General features: G+C 42.3%; 1 pseudogene; it reads right to left on the bottom strand.

Moving 5' to 3' along the window:
- The window catches only part of LOC123153577 (uncharacterized), a 166196-nt pseudogene extending 154048 nt beyond the window's left edge, over nt 1–12148 (bottom strand).
- Nucleotides 12149–17868: the final 5720 nt, after the last annotated feature.

Raw genomic sequence — 17868 nt, 5'->3', positions numbered from 1 at the left:
AGCAAAGACACAAATAATACAAGACGCTCCAAGCAAAACACATATCATGTGGTGAATAAAAATATAGCTCCAAGTAAAGTTACCGATAGAAGTAGACGAAAGAGGGGATGCTTGGGCATCCCCAAGCTTTGGCTTTTAGGTGTCCTTAGATTATCTTGGGGGTGACACGGGAATCCCCAAGCTTAGGCTCTTGCCACTCCTTGTTCCATAATCCATCAAATCCTTCCCCAAGACTTGAAAACTTCACAACACAAAACTTAAGGTAGAAAACCCGTGAGCTCCGTTAGCGAAAGAAAACAAAAGACCACTTCAAGGTACTGTAATGAACTCATTCTTTATTTATATTGGTGTTAAACCTACTGTATTCCAACTTCTCTATGGATTATAAACTATTTTACTAACCATAGATTCATCAAAATAAGCAAACAACACATGAAAAACAGAATCTGTCAAAAACAGAATAGTATGTAGTAATCTGTAGCTATCGCAAGATCTGGAACCCCAAAAATTCTAAAATAAATTGCTGGACGTGAGTAATTTATCTATTAATCATCTGCAAAAAGAATTAACTAAATATCGCTCTCCAAATAAAAATGACAGCAGTTCTCGTGAGCGCTAAAGTTTCTGTTTATTACAGCAAGTTCAACAAGACTTTCCCCAAGTCTTCCCAACGGTTCTACTTGGCACAAACACTAATTAAACACAAAAAACACAACCAAAAAAGAGTCTAGATAATTTATTTATTACTAAACAGGAGCAAAAATCAAGGAATAAAAATAAAATTGGGTTGCCTCCCAACAAGCGCTGTCGTTTAACGCCCCTAGCTAGGCATAGAAGAGAAGATAGATCTAGGTATTGCCATCTTTGGTAGGCAATTCTTTGATTAGGCATCTATTTCCCTTAGGAATTTCTTTCTTTCTAGTGATTATCAATTTTTTAGGCGCAAGATCGAAAAATTCATTTTTAACAATTGGTTCCTCAATGATAGCAAAAAGATTCGGATGAATACTTATAGATTTAAGATCCACAGTTTCCTTACTAGATGATTCACCCTTATTTTTAGGAACATACATAAGCTTGGCAATTTTAGTAGGAGGACTTGGAGTGTTATTTACGGAAGAAAAAGCGGTTCCCAAGTTTGTAATGATACCCTCAAGTTTATCAATTCTAGTAAAATCTAAGTTTATCTTCTCATTAACTATGGGTTCCTTTTCCTTGATATTCTTCAAAGTCATTCCTACCTTAGATCCATATTGAGTAATTTGATTGTGGATCTTTTTATCTAGATTTTCAATTAATTCAATAGTAGCAACTTTATTTTCAATAATTTCAAGTCTTTGCATAACATGCTCCAAAGTTAACATGGTTCCATTAACCAAAAGAGGTGGTGAGCCAAATAAATCTAGCATAGCATTATAAGAATCAAAAGTATGGCTACCCAAGAAGTTCCCTCCGATAATGGTATCGAGGATATATCTATACCAAGGATTAACACCTACATAAAAATTGTGGAGAAGAACTGAAGTAGATTGCTTCCTGGTAGATCTATTTTGAGCATTGCAAATTCTATACCAAGCATCTTTTAGATTTTCTCCCTCCCTTTGTTTAAAATTTAGAACTTCATTCTCGGGAGACAACGGAGAAGATATGAGACTAGCCATGATGACAAGTAAACAAATTAGCACACGAGCAAACAAAAACAAACGGGCAAACGAGGCAAAAGGAGAGGGAGGATAGAGAGAGAGAGGGCGAATAAAACGGCAAGGGTGAATTGTGGGGAGAGGAAAACGAGAGGCAAATGGCAAATAATGTAATGCGAGAGATAGGGATTATGATGGGTACTTGGTATGTTGACTTTTTGCGTAGACTCCCTGGCAATGGCGCCAGAAATCCTTCTTGCTACCTCTTGAGCTTGCGTTGGATTTCCCCGAAGAGGAAGGGATGATGCAGCAGAGTAGCGTAAGTATTTCCCTCAATTTTTGAGAACCAAGGTATCAATCTAGTAGGAGGCCACGCTCAAGTCCCTCGTACCTGTACAAAACAATAGCTACTCGCAACCAACGCGATTAGGGGTTGTCAATCCCTTCACGGTCACTTACAAGAGTGAGATCTAATAGATATAATATTTTTGGTATTTTTAGTATAAAGATGCAAAGTGAAAAGTAAAATCAAGGTAAAAAAGCAAAGCAAGATTAAAGTGATGGAGATTAATATGATGAGAATAGACCCGGGGGCCATAGGTTTCACTAGTGGCTTCTCTCAAGAGCATAAGTATTCTACGGTGGGTGAACAAATTACTGTTGAGCAATTGACAGAATTGAGCATAGTTATGAGAATATCTAGGCATGATCATGTATATAGGCATCACGTCCATGACAAGTAGACCGAAATGATTCTGCATCTACTACTATTACTCCACTCATCGACCGCTATCCAGCATGCATCTAGAGTATTAAGTTAAAAACAGATTAACGCTTTAAGCAAGATGACATGATGTAGAGATATAAATTCATGCAATATGAAATAAACCCCATCTTGTTATCCTCGATGGCAACGATACAATACGTGCCTTGCTGCCCCTTCTGTCACTGGGAAAGGACACCGCAAGATCGAACCCAAAGCTAAGCACTTCTCCCATGGCAAGAACTACCAATCTAGTTGGCCAAACCAAACGGATAATTCGAAGAGACTTGCAAAGATAACCAATCATGCATAAAAGAATTCAGAGAATATTCAAATATTATTCATATATAGACTTGATCATAAACCCACAATTCATCGGTATCAACAAACACACCGCAAAAAGAAGATTACATCGAATAGATCTCCACGAGAGAGGGGGAGAACTTTGTATTGAGATCCAAAAAGAGAGAAGAAGCCATCTAGCTACTAACTATGGACCCGAAGGTCTGAAGTAAACTACTCACACTTCATCGGAGAGGCTATGATGATGTAGAAGCCCTCCGTGATAACGGCCCTCTTCCGGCGGAGCTCCGGAACAGGCCCCAAGATGGGATCTCGTGGATACAGAAAGTTGCAGGTACGTAGGTATATATAGGAGGAAGAAGTACGTCGGTGGAGCTTCGAGGGGCCCACGAGGTAGGGGGCGCCCTAGGGGGGGGGGGCGCCCCCACCCTCGTGTCCGCCTCTCTGATGCCTTGGCCTAGGGTCCAAGTCTCCTGGATCACGTTCGGTGAGAAAATCACGTTCCCGAAGGTTTCATTCTGTTTGGACTCCATTTGATATTCTGTTTCTCCAAAACACTGAAATAGGCAAAAAAAAAACAGCAATTCTGAGCTGGGCCTCCAGTTAATAGGTTAGTCCCAAAAATAATGTAAAAGTGGAAAAAAGCCCAATATAGTCCAAAACAGTAGATAATATAGCATGGAGCAATCAAAAATTATAGATACGTTGGAGACGTATCAGCGACTAAAAGTAAATGTGGTGGCATCAGAGACCCCGGAATTCATGCATTGGTCTGAGAAGCCCATCAGCTGGAGCAGAGCCGACCATCCGGAGGTGATGCCCAATCCCGGCTCATATGCTCTGGTGTTGGATGCCACGTTTGCCATAGAGAGGCGAGCTGCTCGCTTCTCCCAAGTTCTGATAGATGGCGGCAGCAGCATCAACATTATGTACAAAGATACCATGGAGAAGTTGGGAATCAAGCAGAGACATCTTCAGCCCAGCCAGACAGTTTTCCATGGCATAGTTCCTGGCCTTCCGTGCTCACCAATCGGCAAGACTATGATAGATGTCCTCTTTGGGGAAAAAATCATTTCTGCCGAGAGCCAGTCTGGTTTGAGGTGGTGGACCTTGAGAGCCCTTATCATGCATTACTTGGCCGGCCTGCCCTGGCCAAGTTCATGGTGGTCCCCCACTATGCTTACCTGAAGATGAAGATGCCGAGCTCCAAGGGAATCCTGACCGTGGTAGGGGACTACAAGAAGTCGTCCACCTGCACAGCAGAGAGCAGCCGGTTAGCTGAGTCCCTTGTGATCACGGCTGAGAAGCGGCTCCTTGACCGGGTTGTGGCGATGGCCGGCAAGCAGCCGGAAATATCACCCAACCCCAAGGAGTCGGAAGTCGAGGGCTTGTTCAAGTCGGAAAACGAAACAAAGAAGATACCCTTGGACCCGGAGCACCCGGAGAGGCACGTTGTCATAGGTGCAAACCTTGACAGCAAATAGGAAGGCAGCTCATCGATTTCCTCTATGAGAATCGGAACATCTTTGCATGGTCTTGATGACCCACAAGTATAGGGGATCTATTGTAGTCCTTTCGATAAGTAAGAGTGTCGAACCCAACGAGGAGCAGAAGGAAATGATAGGCGGTTTTCAGCAAGGTATTCTCTGCAAGCACTAAAATTATAGGTAACAAATAGTTTTTTGATAAGATAATTTGTAACGAGCAACAAGTAACAAAAGTAAATAAAGTGCAGCAAGGTGGCCCAATCCTTTTTGTAGCAAAGGACAAGCTTGGACAAATTCTTATATAGAGAAAAGCTCTCCCGAGGACACATGGGAATTATCGTCAAGCTAGTTTTCATCACATTCATATGATTCGCGTTCGGTACTTTGATAATTTGGTATGTGGGTGGACCGGTGCTTGGGTACTGCCCTTACTTGGACAAGCATCCCACTTATAATTAACCTCTACTAGATGACCAGTTGCGCCAAATGGCGCAGAGACCCATTTAAAGCCATGTGCTCATTGAAAATATTTGTATTTTTCAATAACTATGTATTTGAGCAACTACAAACGATAAGAAATTGGCTTTCTATGTAAAAGTTTAATTTATTGTAGAGTTAAGCTCACATAAAAGGCAAGATGGCAACAACAAAGTACAATTGTATTGTGTGCAACAACAACCAAAATTAGTTAGCTAATAAATTGTTTGAAGGTAACCAAACATTTCGGAGGAGTTTATGCCACATCTCATTCTGCTAAAAAAAGATCACGGAAAGAAAGAAAAACGGCCATCAATGATGATACAATTGATTTGATACAACAAGGATAAGAGAAATGAGTAACGGTCAAAGAAACAAAATGTCTAAATTAGTTTTTTAACCATGTAGGAGAGTTGCATGACAGAGAAACAACAGAGGGTGGTCAGCACTCAACGACAAGTAGTCTAGAAAAACGCAGAGAAACTGCCAAGTACTCCCTTCGTTCCAAAATAGATGATCCAACTTTATACTAATTTTGTACTAAACTTAGTACAAAGTTGAGTCATCTATTATGAAACGGAGGGAGTACAACTAAAGCAGGTCCAAAAGACGACCAGGACCTAAATGATTCCTAACCAGTAGCCATTAGCTTTCAGCTGACTCATAACCTCAGAATCAACGTAATCTGGTTGTCAAAAATCAACGCATTCCTCTCTCCAGTTTGGATAGACCACCATCACACCAAAGCAGGAATTTCTTCCTATCTTTCCCATGAAGCGTGTAACTTGCACTGATCCGCCATGTAATGAGCTCCATATCCATAGTAGGCATGTTCCCTGTAATCCTACCCATTTAAGTGGGGTGCTTCAGATAATAGTATGCGACAGCACAACACACAAAAACATGACAACAATCTTCAAGCACGAGCATGGACGTATAAGTTAAAAGTGTAGTACTCAGGTATATATCTAAAGAGAAACATACTATCAATTATCAAAGGACACCAAACATAGGAATAAGTTGCTGAAAAGTTTGGAGGGTTGCCATTTGGTTCCTGATGAATGCTAATTGCAGAACATAACAAACCCTTGAACTCTGCTATTATCAGTTAGTCATTTATAATATATAGACAATTTTAAGGTTAGTAACCCTTGAACTCTTCTATTATCAGTTAGTTCCGAGCTGACATGAAGATTGTTTTTGATGGCTCGAGAGGTCATCATCGAGCAGAAGCCGAACATGCGGTCATAAGAAAACCACCTAGCCAGAGGGTTTGGCCGACAACCAAAGCTCCCTTAGCAACGGTGCCGTCTTTAAAGACGGGGCGAGGCATCCTTCCTGATGGCGACGACACAGAGGAACTCTCAATGAAAGCACCAATGTCGGTGTCAAAACCAATGGATCTCGGGTAGGGGGTCCCGAACTGTGCGTCTAGGCCAGATGGTAACAGGAGGCAAGGGACACGAAGTTTTACCCAGGTTCGGGCCCTCTCGATGGAGGTAAAACCCTACGTCCCGCTTGATTAATATTGATGATATGGGTAGTACAAGAGTAGATCTACCATGAGACCGGAGAGGCTAAACCCTAGAAGCTAGCCTATGGTATGATTGCTGTTGTGTATGTTGTCCTACGGACTAAAACCCTCCGGCTTATATAGACACCGGAGAGGGTTAGGGTTACACAAAGTCGGTTACAATGGTAGGAGATCTACATATCCGTATCGCCAAGCTTGGCTTCCACGCCAAGGAAAGCCCCTTCCGGACACGGGACGGAGTCTTCAATCTTGTATCTTCATAGTCTAGGAGTCCGGCTGAAGGTATAGTCCGGCCATCCGGACAACCCCTAACCTAGGACTCCCTCAGTCAGAAATACATAGGAATTCCAAAAAAGGGCTAGTGCAGAATAAATAGAAAGACACAAATAGTCATTTCTGGATAGAACTAAGGGAAAAAAACAAAACAAAAATGTCTCGCATACATAAACTAAGTATATACTCATAGGCATGTTCCTAAGTATATATCTAATAACAAAGATGCGATGTCGATCAATTAAACAGAAGTTAATAGTAGTAGGTTGTCTGTAAAGTCAAGTGACCATGTTGTTTCTTTCCTTGGAATAAAAGATGGTGTAATCTTCTCCATGGTCTTTAGTCTTCAGCTTTCAACCATTGCATATGACATTTTGGTTGATCTGCACTTCAATTGATAGATTCGTAAAGCCTTGTATTACAGTTACCGACTTAGCGTGTACCTAAAGGAAGGTTTATCACAATTTCCAAGTCCATTCTCATTCATAGTATAATCTCTGATGATTTCTCTATATGTTTCAGTACAGATCTTTGGCCACATATGTCAACTACAAAGCTGTTATATGCTATGGACCACATGGTACATGATCACATATATTAACAAATTAACTTCAGGAGATTGGATGCAAACCTCCTGCCGTAAGAATAATCTTTTGATTTAATAGCTTTAGCAATAGTTGAAACTTGTTCTTTCTAAGGCGGTCACCAAATTGGACCCTCACAAAAGAGCTAACATAGCAGCGATAAAAATAATCAACGGAAGACAACCTCAATTAGGACCTATGTGAAGGAAATATGCCCTAGAGGCAATAATAAAGTTATTATTTATTTCCTTATATCATGATAAATGTTTATTATTCATGCTAGAATTGTATTAACCGGAAACATAATACATGTGTGAATACATAGACAAACAGAGTGTCACTAGTATGCCTCTACTTGACTAGCTCGTTGATCAAAGATGGTTATGTTTCCTAACCATAGACATGAGTTGTCATTTGATTAACGGGATCACATCATTAGGAGAATGATGTGATTGACTTGACCCATTCTGTTAGCATAGAACTTGATCGTTTAGTTTGTTGCTATTGCTTTCTTCATGACTTATACATGTTCCTATGACTATGAGATTATGCAACTCCCGTTTACCGGAGGAACACTTTGTGTGCCACCAAACGTCACAATGTAACTGGGTGATTATAAAGGTGCTCTACAGGTGTCTCCGAAGGTACTTGTTGGGTTGGCGTATTTCGAGATTAGGATTTGTCACTCCAATTGTCGGAGAGGTATCTCTGGGCCCTCTCGGTAATGCACATCACTTAAGCCTTGCAAGCATTGCAACTAATGAGTTCGTTGCAAGACGATGTATTACGGAACGAGTAAAGAGACTTGCCGGTAACGAGATTGAACTAGGTATTGAGATACCGACGATCGAATCTTGGGCAAGTAACATACCGATGACAAAGGGAACAACGTATGTTGTTATGCGGTCTGACCGATAAAGATCTTCGTAGAATATGTGGGAGCCAATATGAGCATCCAGGTTCCTCTATTGGTTATTGACCGGAGACGTGTCTCGGTCATGTCTACATTGTTCTCGAACCCGTAGGGTCCGCATGCTTAAGGTTTCGATGACAGTTATATTATGAGTTTATGAGTTTTGATGTATCGAAGGAGTTCGGAGTCCCTCATGAGATCGGGGACATGATGAGGAGTCTCGAAATGGTCGAGACGTAAAGATCGATATATTGGACGACTATATTCGGACATCGGAAAGGTTCCGAGTGATTCGGGTATTTTTCGGAGTACCGGAGAGTTACGGGAATACGTATTGGGCCTTATTGGGCCATACGGGAAAGAAGGAAAAGGGCCTCAAGGGTGTCCGCACCCCTCCCGTTGGTCTGGTCCGAATTGGACTAGGGAAGGGGGGCGCCCCCTTCCTTCCTTCTCCTTTTCCCTTCCTCTTTTCCTATTCCATATGGGAGGTGGAATCCTACTAGGACTAGGGAGTCCTAGTAGGACTCCACACTTGGCGCGCCCCCTCCTAGGGCCGGCCTCCTCCTCCCTTGCTCCTTTATATACGGGTGCAGGGGGCACCCCAAAGACACAACAATTGATCATTGATCTCTTTGCCGTGTGCGGTGCCCCTCTCCACCATAATCCTCGATAATATTGTAGCGGTGCTTAAGCAAAGCCCTACGAGGGTAGAACATCAAGATTGTCACCACGCCATCGTGCTGATGGAACTCATCCCCGACACTTTGCTGGATCGGAGTTCGGGGATCGTCGTCGAGCTGAACGTGCTAGAACTCGGAGGTGTCGTAGTTTCGGTGCTTGATCGGTCGAGCCGTGAAGACGTACGACTACATCAACCGTGTTGTGCTAATGCTTCCGCTTCCGGTCTACGAGGGTACGTAGACAACACTCTCCCCTCTTGTTGCTATGCATCACCATGATCTTGCGTGTGCATAGGAAAATTTTGAAATTACTAAGTTCCCCAACACTATGAACCTCTCAGAGGTCATGGAGGCCAAATTTCATGTTGTTTCAGGTCATCTTGAATGTAAGTACATCCATACCAACCTCAAGTCCTGTTTTCAGGAGAAATTTCTTCCATCCATGCTTGAACAAGATGCGGCCATTCATGTGCTTGTTCGTCACTCAGTCCTAGTGGACCACTGCTTGCCAAACCATAGTCTCGTCAGTCCATGCTTGGGATATCCAAATGACAAGCTACTTCCTTTGGTTTTTCTAGATGAACATAGACTACATGCAAAAAAAGTGTGAGTGTTATGGTCCCAGTTATGAAAAATAGCACAAGAACAAAAAGAAAACAACTGGGGAAAATAAATGCATCCTATAGAGCGACATAGATCGGAAAACAGTGTGTGCAACAGAATGCATGTAACTGAACCTAAGGTTAAAACCAGACCTTGTTCATGAAACAATAAAATCTAGTGAATGGAGAACTTAGTATTCACTTCTGAAGCTAAGCATGAACATTATGAATATACATACAGAAAAAAGAGGGGGAAATAATGACTAAACAAGGACTGAAAAGGTTATAGGAGTAGAGGTTAATTATCTAGACATCAAATGTGAATGATCAAGAAGACTCAAAGAAAAAATCACAAGGCAACATAAAAATGAAGCAACTGAAAAAAGGTAGACTTGTTTCCATCAGGGGCAAAAGAGTGAAGCCAAGGACTCCAGGAAAATCGAGAACAAAAGTAATGGAGTAAATAAAGCAGCTCCCAAAAAATCTCCTCGCGTCACAGGGAAGAGAGATACAAACAATGGTTGAAGTAATTAGGATAAAATAGAAAATAGTGACAGGACTTATACAACGATCTCCTACCTCCAAGATAGACTGAGGGACTGAAGATAAAGAAAGAACGAATGAAAACAGAAAAAAGATAGAAGTGCATATTGAAGAAAGAGAGAGCAGACACTAGAAAATTACAACTGATAATTATGAAAAGTTTGTCACCCTCTATAAAAATGACAAGATTGAGAATAGTAAGGCGGATAAATTAAGAATGAAAGTAAACCGAGAGATGAAAAGATTGAAAACCACATATAGTCAAAAGACCGAAAACCACATGAGTCAAAAAGTACTTATTGGAAACTAAACCTGAAGTACTGAGACTAAAAACAAGACTATTTGCGAATCATTATCTAACTACGCAACTTCAAGCTAGACAAAAGAAACACATAATGGATGATGAGAAAACACTACCCACTACCACGCCTAACTCTCACATGAGTATGGTGGGACTCTCCTTATCAAGAGAATAGTCGCCTCGTCTAAATAGTGAGTTACCTACCACAATTTGTATATATGCATTTGTATATGTAATATGCTAAACTGAACATCATAGAGATAAAACCATTGAGCTTGTCCAGACATTAGCATTGCCAATAAAAAATACTTTACCTACCATCAGATCACTTCATGTGGTCTGTGCGTTTCGTCCCGAGGCCATATCCATCTCCCCTCAACATACAAAAAGCAAAATATCTAACAAAAGGGAAAGCAACAAGGCAAGTTGAATAGTTAAGGCATTGCCATGTGTTCATTGTCAAATAATCAATGTTTTAGCACACGATACACAATAACAAACTGCATGCATCTCATAGCTACATAGAGGAACTCTAGATCATGGCTGCTTAGTTCAAAGTGGATATTAACAAATAGAAAAAGGAGAAGTTATCACAGCATCTGTCAAGCTACAACATTAGCTTGCAAATACTTATTAGGTATGCAACACATAACATACTTTAAGCCTCAAGCCATCAACAATTCCAGGTCCAGGAATTATATGAGCATCAATAATACCAAGTATATTGCTCTCATGTGTAGAATATTCATCTTGAAAGGAAAAAAACTAAGCATACTACGCGAATATGCAAATAGAAATGGAAGGATAGGGAATAACACAGTTCTCACCATTTGTCTTGCATAATGAATGTATTTTCAATGTCAGCAAACTTGTGGTTCTCGAAGATCAAAAGGTTGCGCTTCTCAGCAATCTTCAAAAAGAGTTCATAAGATCCCATTATATAAAGGATGCTGAATTTGCATATTCAATAGTGAACAACTCTGGTAACTAAATAAAGGAGGCATCTACCCATAATCATAAGAGAATTACATCCTGTACTTGCTAAACTAATCCTTCTCCTAGTAGTTGGCGTCCTCCCCCTCCATAAACATGGCATAAATCATCCATCAACAGAGCTTAAAACAGGATGAAAGGTGAAAAAAGCTCGTCAAGTTGAACCCACAAGCATGGACGCTATACAATATTAGAAGAAAAAGCATGGAAAATGTCATAGCTAGTAAAGTAGGAGCATTGCTACTCGAACCTAAAAAAATTGAGGATTGCAACTCAGATCTAATAAAAAGTTCACAACATTGAAGTTCATATGAACATCAATTCACTGTAACTACCTTTCTGGGCGGGTCACCTCGCTCTCGCATAAACCGCAGCCACCGCCCAGCGCCGCCGCCTTCCTCTTCTCTGCTGAGCACTTTCCACCGACCTCCGTGCCCTCGCCTCTCGCCTCCGGCCTCGGTGTGAACATCAATTCACTGTAACTACCTTTCTGGGCGGGTTGGTGGACAGAGCAGATGGCTTCGGTGGAATGAATTTGACAAATGAATCAACCTTCCTCTAGAAATAAGGAAGGAAGTTTCGTTCATTCATTTGAAAAATAGCAACAGTAGTGTATGTAGCGTCTTGATCCATGGAAGAAGGTGGGGGAGTAGGAAGGGACCTTGTGCATGGGGTAGTCATGGCCGTGGTCGAGATGGACGGCGTCTTCGTCGAGCTCGTCCATGGAAGGTAGCAAGGAGCTGCTGCAGGTCGCCTGCTGCTGCTACGGACAACAGAAAAAGAAATTAGGGGTACAATCCGATCTGATGTGACAGAGGAGCGTAGTCGGGGAAAGGGAGAGCTCACCATTACAACTGGGCGACCGGAGAGGTGGAGGATGGACGCGGAGGAGGGGATCCGTGCCCGGGAGCCGTCACGCCGCCGCGCCCATGGAGACGCTACTGCTGCTACTGCAGATCGAGAAAGCAAAGAAATTAGGGGAAGGATGTGAGAGAGAGAGGAAGGAGAGGAGAGGTTAGGGAGAGCCCCGGTGTTCTACCCCTACTGAGGCGCATCTCTGCTCTAGCATGGGGAGAAGGAAGGGGGCCGGCGGCACGGGGAGGAGGTGAGGGCATCAGGGCGCTGAGGCGTGTGAGGAGAGGGTGCGGCGGCGTGGGAGAGGATGGAACGGGGAGGAGACGAGGCGAAGGGGGCACGGGGATCGGGCGAGAAGGTTTGGCGGCTAGGGTTTGACCTTTTTGCTTGTTCTCGAGGTCGAGCGTGGGGCACGGGCGGAGGGGACTGGCGAATCCCTCGGGGACATGGGAAAGGCACACCCAACCAATGAGCGCACAAGATGAGTCCACCAGTCATATGCCAATGAAAATGATCGTGGGTGAAAATTGGATTTGACCATGAAGTGAAGATCTGACGGCTCAAATGCGTCTGATGGCCAATCCGACGTCCAGAAGTGGACCAAATCGAGGGAGCTTTGTGGAGCCAAGTTGGCTAGCAACTTTTATATGTTAAAATTGCAAGCATCCGCAACTACAACAAAAGTATTAAGGTAGACCTAACCATAGCATGAAACATATGAATCCAAATCAGCCCCTTACGAAGCAACGCATAAACTAGGGTTTAAGCTTCTGTCACTCTAGCAACCCATCATCTACTTATTACTTCCCAATGCCTTCCTCTAGGCCCAAATAATGGTGAAGTGTCATGTAGTTGATGTTCACATAACACCACTAGAGGAGAGACAACATACATCTCATCAAAATACCGAAGAATACCAAATTCACATGACTACTAATAGCAAGACTTCTCCCATGTCCTCAGGAACAAACATAACTACTCACAAAGCATATTCATGTTCATAATCAGAGGAGTATTAATATGCATATACGATCTGAACATATGATCTTCCACCAAATAAACCAACTAGCATCAACTACAAGGAGTAATCAACACTACTAGCAACCTACAGGTACCAATCCCGGACTTAGAGACAAGAATTGGATACAAGAGATGAACTAGGGTTTGAGAGGAGATGGTGCTAGTGAAGATGTTGATGGAGATTGACCCCCTCCCGATGAGAGGATCGTTGGTGATAACGATGGCGATGATGTCCCCCTACCGGAGGGAAGTTTCCCTGGCAGAACAGCTCTGCCGGAGCCCTAGATTGATTCCGCCAAGGTTCCGCCTCGTGGCGGTGGAGTCTCGTCCCAAAAGCTGGCTTATGATTTTTTCCTCATCGAAAGAATCCATATAGCAGAAGATGGGCATTGGAGGGCCACCAAGGGGCCCACGAGGCAGGGGGCGCGCCCAGGGGGGTAGGGCGCGCCCCCCACCCTCGTGGGCAGGGTGTGGCCCCCCTCCGGAACTTCTTGCGCTCACTAGTTTTTATATATTCTGAAAATGACTTCCGTGAAGTTTCATGACTTTTGGAGCTGTGCAGAATAGGTCTCTAATATTTTCTCCTTTTCCACCCTAGAATCCCAGCTGCCGGCATTCTCCCTCTTTATGTAAACCTTGTAAAATAAGCGAGAATAGGCATAAGTATTGTGACATAATGTGTAATAACAGCCCATAATGCAATAAATATCGATATAAAAGCATGATGCAAAATGGATGTATCAACTCCCCCAAGCTTAGACCTTGCTTGTCCTCAAGCGAAAGCCGAAATCGAAAAATATGTCCACATGTTTAAAGATAGAGGTGTCGATAAAAATAAAATACGGACATGAGGGCATCATGATCATTCTTAGAATAGCAACTTATATAATTCTTGTCATATGATCTCTTATGCTTAGAGTAACAATTCAATCACAATTTCAAGTATGAATCATAAACTTCATTGAAAACTAACAAACTATAATCTCAGTCATTGGAGCAATTGCAATTTATCATAACATAGGAAAGAGTCAATATAAGAGATTTTCAGCAAGTCCACATACTCAAGTATCATATAGTCTTTCACAATTGCTAACACTCACGCAACACTTATGGGTATGGAGTTTTAATCGGACATAGAGAAAGATAGGGGCTTATAGTTTTGCCTCCAAACGTTTTACCTCAAGGGTAATGTCAACAATAATAGTTCATGAAAACTCACATCCAATTAGCCATATATACCAGGATCTTTCCAACATGTTGTGCTTGCCAAAAGATAAAATGTAAAAAGGAAGGGTGAGGAACACCAAGACTCTTATGTAAGGTAGGAGATAAAAGTAAAAGATAGGCCCTTCGCAGAGGGAAGAAGAGGTTGTCATCCGCTTTTATGGTTGGATGCACAAAATCTTAATGCGAAAGAACATCACTTTATATTGCCACTTGTGATATGGACCTTTATTATGCAGTACGTCACTTTTATTTCTTCCATGTCACACGATCTTATAAAGCTTATTTTCTCCCACACTAATAAGTCATACATATTTAGAGAGCAATTTTTATTGCTTGCACCGATGACAACTTACTTGGAGGATTTACTCAATCCATAGGTAGGTATGGTGGACTCTCATGGCAAAACTGGTTTAAGGGTGTTTGGAAGCACAAGTAGTATCTCTACCAGGTGCAAAGAATTTGGCTAGCATGAGGGGAAAGGCAAGATCAATCATGTTGGATGATCCATGACAATATAATTTATCTCAGATGTAAGAAAACATAACCCATTACGTTGTCTTCCTTGTCCAACGTCAACTCTTTAGCATGTCATATTTTAATGAGTGATCACAATCATAAAAGATATCCAAGATAGTATATTTATATGTGAAGAGCTCTCTTTCTTTATTACTTCCTATTAATTGCAACGATGACCAAAACTATGTTTGTCAACTCTCAACAACTTTTATTCATCATACTTTTTATATGTGAGCTCATTACTCTCCATAAGATCCATAGGATCTCTTTTATTTCCTTTTTATTCTTTCTCTTTTGTTTTATTCTCTCAAGATCATAGCAAGATAATCAAGCCCTGGTCAACACTAATCTTTATTATATATAGCTCACGGACTCAATTACATAGAAGGATCATAAAGCAAAACTCAGAACTAGATCATACTAAAACTTTATTCTACTAGATCAAGATATTATCAAAAGGATAGAACAAAGAAAAAAACGGTAAAGATAGAAGTGATGGTGATACGATACCGATGCACTCCCCCAAGCCTGGCAGTTGCCAAGGGGAGTGCCCATACCCATGTGATTATGTCTCCTTAGTTGGTGAAGAAGATGGTGGTGATGATGAATAGTCGCACATCGAGCGTAGGAGGTCTTCCAACTTGCGGATAATGCCCTTGAGTGTGATGATATGCTCCTTCAACAAAATATTTTCACGTGTGAGATACTTGTTTTGTATACGAGCTAGCTCAATCATCTTGAAAGCTTCAATCTCAGTTGGGGTAAGAAGATTGTGATCAAGTTGAAAGATGTCTTCTGTTTCCGGAACTTGGTCCTCCGTAGCCTTCTTGATCCCTTCATCCTTGTTGATCTCCATGGATTCTTCTCTCTTCAGCTGTATCTTCATTAGCCAAGAATCATTGCCCTCATTATTGGAGGAGGAGGGATACGACATGATGCTTGGCTTTGACAACCCTGGCAGAAAACAGCTCGAAACAAGAATAGGAGATTTTTGCATGATACGGTGGTCAAAACCTTCGGGAGATTATATAATGAATTTTTACCGACCAAAATACGTAACGTGCAAGAAAACGGAGTCCGGAGAGCACAAGAGGTGCCCACGAGGTAGGGGGCGCGCCCAGGGGAGTAGGGTGCACCCTCCACCGTCGTGGAGACCTCATGTCCTTCCCGGACTGTTTCTTATTTTTCTATTTTTCTAAATATTCCAAAACGGAGGAAAATTGCTGTTAGAACTGTTTTGGAGACGGTTTACTTACCGTACCACATACCTATTCCTTTTCAGAGTCTAAAACGTTCCAGAAAGTGTCCCTTATGTATTCCTCCGGGGTTACGGTTTCTATTACATTGATTTCAACATTTATAGGATTAACTGAGATATAATGTTTAATTCTTTGACCGTTCACCACCTTCGGATTTGTGCCTTCGAAGTTGTTCATTTTAATGGCACCAGAACTTGTTCTTTCTAAGGCGGTCACCAAATTGGACCCTCACAAAAGAGCTAACATAGCAGCGATAAAAATAATCAACGGAAGACAACCTCAATTAGGACCTATGTGAAGGAAATATGCCCTAGAGGCAATAATAAAGTTATTATTTATTTCCTTATATCATGATAAATGTTTATTATTCATGCTAGAATTGTATTAACCGGAAACATAATACATGTGTGAATACATAGACAAACAGAGTGTCACTAGTATGCCTCTACTTGACTAGCTCGTTGATCAAAGATGGTTATGTTTCCTAACCATAGACATGAGTTGTCATTTGATTAACAGGATCACATCATTAGGAGAATGCTGTGATTGACTTGACCCATTCCGTTGGCATAGCACTTGATCATTTAGTTTGTTGCTATTGCTTTCTTCATGACTTATACATGTTCCTATGACTATGAGATTATGCAACTCCCGTTTACTGGAGGAACACTTTGTGTGCCACCAAACGTCACAACGTAACTGGGTGATTATAAAGGTGCTCTACAGGTGTCTCCGAAGGTACTTGTTGGGTTGGCGTATTTTGAGATTAGGATTTGTCACTCTGATTGTCGGAGAGGTATCTCTGGGCCCTCTCGGTAATGCACATCACTTAAGCCTTGCAAGCATTGCAACTAATGAGTTAGTTGCAGGATGATGTATTACGGAACCAGTAAAGAGACTTGCCGGTAACGAGATTGAACTAGGTATTGAGATACCGATGATCGAATCTCGGGCAAGTAACATACCGATGACAAAGGGAACAACGTATGTTGTTATGCGGTCTGACCGATAAAGATCTTCGTAGAATATGTGGGAGCCAATATGAGCATCCAGGTTCCTCTATTGGTTATTGACCGGAGACGTGTCTCGGTCATGTCTACATTGTTCTTGAACCCGTAGGGTCTGCACGCTTAAGGTTTCAATGACAGTTATATTATGAGTTTATGAGTTTTGATGTACCAAAGGAGTTCGGAGTCCCGGGTGAGATCGGGGACATGACGAGGAGTCTCGAAATGGTCGAGACGTAAAGATCAATATATTGGACGACTATATTTGGACATCGGAAAGGTTCCGAGTAATTCGGGTATTTTTCGGAGTACCGGAGAGTTACGGGAATACGTATTGGGCCTTATTGGGCCATACGGGAAAGAAGGAAAAGGGCCTCAAGGGTGGCCGCACCCCTCCCCTTGGTCTGGTCCGAATTGGACTATGGAAGGGGGCGCCCCCTTCCTTCCTTCTCCTTTTCCCTCCCTCTTTTCCTATTCCATATGGGAGGTGGAATCCTACTAGGACTAGGGAGTCCTAGTAGGACTCCACACTTGGCGCGCCCCCTCCTAGGGCCGGCCTCCTCCTCCCTTGCTCATTTATATACGGGTGCAGGGGGCACCCCAAAGACACAACAATTGATCATTGATCTCTTAGCCGTGTGCGGTGCCCCCCTCCACCATAATCCTCGATAATATTGTAGCGGTGCTTAGGCAAAGCCCTGCGACGGTAGAACATCAAGATCGTCACCACGCCGTTGTGCTGACAGAACTCATCCCCGACACTTTGCTGGATCGGAGTCCGGGGATCGTCATCGAGCTGAACGTATGCTAGAACTTGGAGGTGCCATAGTTTCGGTGCTTGAACGGTCGGGCCGTGAAGACGTACGACTACATCAACCGCGTTGTGCTAAC

Source organism: Triticum aestivum, chromosome 7A (assembly GCF_018294505.1).
Source record: "Triticum aestivum cultivar Chinese Spring chromosome 7A, IWGSC CS RefSeq v2.1, whole genome shotgun sequence".
Classification (NCBI taxonomy): domain Eukaryota; kingdom Viridiplantae; phylum Streptophyta; class Magnoliopsida; order Poales; family Poaceae; genus Triticum; species Triticum aestivum.
The sequence above is the reverse complement of the archived record's forward strand: the minus strand, read 5'-3'. Positions and strand labels throughout refer to the sequence as shown.